Genomic DNA, 4,247 nt, shown 5'->3' with positions numbered 1-4,247 from the left:
CTAATAAATGAATTCAGTAAAGTTTCAAGACACAAAATCAACATACAAAAATCAGTAGTAGTTCTATATGCCAATAGCATACTATCTAAAAAGGAATCAAGAAAGCAGTCCTATTTATAATAGCTACCAAAAAAGAAACCCTAGGAATAAATTTAACCAAAGAGGTGAAAGATACCTGCTATAAAAACTATAAAACATTGATGAAAGAAATTCAAGATGGCACAAATAAATTGAAAGATATCTGTGTTCATGGACTGGAATAATCAATATTGTTAAAAAGTCCATACTACCCATAATGATGTATAGATTCAACACATTTCCTATCAAAATATTAATGACATTCTTCATAGAAATATAAGAACAATTCTAAAATTCGCATGGAACCACTAAAGGCATCAAATAGCCAAAGCAATCCTGAGCAAAAAGAATAAAGCTGGAGACATCACACTGACTTCAAAATACACTACAAGGCTATAATAACCCAACTGGCATGGCACTGGCATGAAAACAGACACATAGACCAACGGAGCAGAAAGAAATCCAGAAATAAATCCACACATTTACAGTCCATTGATTGTCAACAAAGGTGTCAAGAACACACATGAGGAAAGGGACAGTCTCTTCAATAAATGGTGCTGGGAAAACTGAATATTCACATGTGGAAAAATGAAAGACCTCTATCTTTCACCATATTAAAAAAAACTCAAAATGGATTAAAGAGTGAAATGTAAGACCCAAAACTGTAAACTACTAGAAGAAAACACAGGGGAGACACTTCACGAAATTGGTCTGGGCAAGAATTTTTTGGATAGGACCTCAGAATCACAGGCAACAAAAGCAAAATAGACAAATGGGGCAAACCAAAAAGCTTCTGCATAGCAAAGGAAACAATCAACAGAGTGAAGAGACAATCTTAAGAATGGGAAAAAATACTCACAAACTTTCCATCTGACAAGAGACTAATATTTAGAATACATAAGGAATTCAAACAACTCAATACCAAAAAAAAGAAAACCCACAAAAAATCAGATTTTTAAATAAGCAAAAGACCTGAATAGACATTTCTCAAAATAAGACATACAAATCACCAGGTAAATGACAAAATGCTCAACGTCGCTAATCATCAGGGAAATGCAAATCAAAATCACAATGAGATATCACCTCACCTCAATTAGAATGGCTGTTATCTAAAAGATGAAAAGTAAAACTGCTGACAAGGATGCAGAGAAAAGGGAACTCATCTTTTTAAACACTTTTTTTTTTAAGGTAATATCTCACCATATTGCCCAGGTTGGCCTCGAAGTCCTGGGCTCAAACTGTCCTCCTGCCTCAGCCTCCTAAGTAACTGAGACTATAGGCCCACATCACTGTACCCAGCTGCTAGAAAGGAAAATTCTTATACACTATTGGTGGAAATGTAAATTAGTACGACTATTATGGAAAATAGTATAAAGTTTCTCAAAACATTTAAAAATAGTTACCATATGATCCAGCAATTTCACTACTGAGTATTTATCCAAAGGACTTGAAATCAGTATGTCAAAGAGAAACCTGCGATTGAACTCACTTGCAGTTCTTGGGGTTCCTGTGGCTTTCTTCTTTGTTGGAGCCAGGTCTACATGCCAGCAACCATGTCGAAGGGACCTGCAGTTGGTATTTATCTTGGCACCACCTATTCTTGTGTGGGTGTTTTCCAGGACAGAAAAATAGAGATAATTGCCAATGATCAGGAAAACCGAACCACTCCAAGCTATGTCGCTGGACACTGAATGATTGACTGGTGATGCCACAAAGAATCAAGTTGCAATGAACCCCATCAACACACCAAACATTTGTGATTCCAAACATCTGATTGGACGCAGATTTGATGATGCTGTTGTCCAGTCTGATATGAAGCATTGGCCCTTCATGGTGTTGAATGATGCTGGCAGTCCCAAGGTCCAAGTAGAATACAAGGGAGAGACCAAAAGCTTCTATCCAGAGGAGGTACCCTATATGGTTCTGACAAAGATGAAGGAAATTGCAGAAGTCAACCTTGGGAAGACTGTTACCAATGCTGTTACTTTAATGACTTTCAGTGTCAGGCTACCGAAGATGCTGGAACTATTGCTGGTCTCAATGTACTTAGAATTATTAATGAGCCAACTGCAGCTGCTATTGCTTATGGCTTAGACAAAAAGGTTGGAATGGAAAGAAACGTGTTGATCTTTGACCTGGGAGGTGACACTTTCGATGTGTCAATCCTCACTACTGAGGATGGAATCTTTGAGGTTAAATCTACAGCCAGAGACACCCACTTGTGTGGAGAAGATTTTGACAACCGAATGATCAACCATTTTATTGCTGAGTTCAAGCGCAAGCATAAGGACATCAGTAAGAATAAGAGAGCTGTAAGATTCCTCCGTTCTGCTTGTGAATGAGCTAAGCATACTCTCTCTTCCAGCACCCTGGCCAGTATTGAGATCAATTCTCTCTATGAAGGAATCGACTTCTATACCTCCATTACCCATGCCTGATTTGAAGAAAAGAATGCTGACCTGTTGCGTGGCATCCTGGACCCCATAGAGAAAGTCCTTCTAGATGCCAAACTAGACAAGTCACAGATTCATGCCATTGTCCTGGTTGGTGGTTCTACTTGTATCCCCAAGATTCAGAAGCTTCTCCAAGACTTCTTCAATGGAAAAGAACTGAATAAGAGTATCAACCCTGATGAAGCCATCGCTTGTGGTGCAGCTGTCCTGGCAGCCATCCTGTCTGGAGACAAGTCTGCAAATGTTCAAGATTTGCTGGTCTTGGATGTCACTCCTCTTTCCCTTGGTATTGAAGCTGCTGGTGGAGTCATGACTATCCTCATCAAGCGCAATACTACCATTCCTACCAAGCAGACACAGACCTTCACTACCTATTCTGACAACCAGCCTGGTGTGCTTATTCAGTTTTATGAAGGTGAGTGTGCCATGACCAAGGATAACAACTGCTTGGCAAGTTTGAACTCACAGGCATACCTCCTGCACCCTGAGGTGTTCCTCAAATTGAAGTCACTTTTGACATCGATGCTAATGGCATCCTCAGTGTCTCTGCTGTGGACAAGAGTACAGGAAAAGAGAACAAGATTACTATCACTAATGACAAGCACCGTTTGAGCAAGGAAGACATTGAACGTATGGTCCAGGAAGCTGAGAGGTACAAAGTTGAAGATGAGAAGCAGAGGAACAAAGTGTCATCCAAGAATTCACTTGAGTCCTATGCATTCAACATGAAAGCGACTGTCAAAGATGAGAAACTTCAGGGCAAGACTAATGATGATGACAAACAGCAGATTCTGGACAAGTGTAATGAAATTATCAACCGGCTCAGTAAGAATCAGGCTGCCGAGAAGGAAGAATCTGAACATCAGCAGAAAGAGCTGGAGAAACTCTGCAACCCCATCAACACCAAGCTGTACCAGAGTGCAGGGGGCATGCCAGGAGGAATGCCTGGGGGATTTCCTGGTGGTGGAGCTTCTCACTCTGGTGGTGCTTCCTCGGGGTCTACTCTTGAAGAGGTTGATTAAGCCAACCCAAGTATAGATGTAACATTGTTCCACACATTTAAAACATTGAAGGACCTAAATTTGTAGCAAATTCTATGGCAGTTTTAAAAAGTTCAGCTGCTATAGTAAGTTACTGGGCATTTTCAACACTTGAATATGGAACACATGCACAGGGGAAGGAAATAACATTGCACTTTATAAACACTGTATTATAAGTGGAAAATGCACTGTCTTAAATAAAACTATTTAAAATTGGCACCATTAAAAATAAAACAAAGAGAAACTTGCATTCCCATGTTTATTACAGCAGTATTCACAATAGCCAAGAGATGGACTCAACCTAAATGTTTATCTATAGACAAATGGCTTAAAAAAAGTGATATATACACACAATTGAACACTATTCAACTATAAAAAAGGAATGAAATCCTATTATTCACAGAAACACAGATGAACTTCGAGGACATAATGCTAAATGAATCTAAGACACGGAAGACAAATGCTGCACGATCTCACTCATCCATAGAACCTACAAAAGTTAATGTCATAGAAGCAGAGAGTAGAATAGTGGTCACCAGAGGATGGAAAAGGGGGAATGAGGGAACAGGGAGAGGTTTGTCAACGAGTATAAAGTTACGATTAGATAGAAGGAATAAGTTCTAGTGTTTTATTATACAGTAGGTTGACTACAGATCGTAACCATGTATTTCATATT

General features: G+C 39.3%; 1 pseudogene across 1 annotated transcript; it reads left to right on the top strand.

Moving 5' to 3' along the window:
• Positions 1-1,479: 1,479 nt before the first annotated feature.
• Positions 1,480-3,794, top strand: LOC101014484 (annotated as a pseudogene). The gene has a single exon (XR_004182278.1). The product of XR_004182278.1 is annotated as a heat shock cognate 71 kDa protein pseudogene (transcript).
• The last annotated feature ends 453 nt before the right edge of the window (positions 3,795-4,247 follow it).

The sequence above is a fragment of the Papio anubis genome, chromosome 2 (genome assembly GCF_008728515.1).
Source record: "Papio anubis isolate 15944 chromosome 2, Panubis1.0, whole genome shotgun sequence".
NCBI lineage: Eukaryota > Metazoa > Chordata > Mammalia > Primates > Cercopithecidae > Papio > Papio anubis.
Note: the sequence above shows the minus strand (reverse complement) of the source record. Positions and strands in the feature narration are given on the sequence as shown.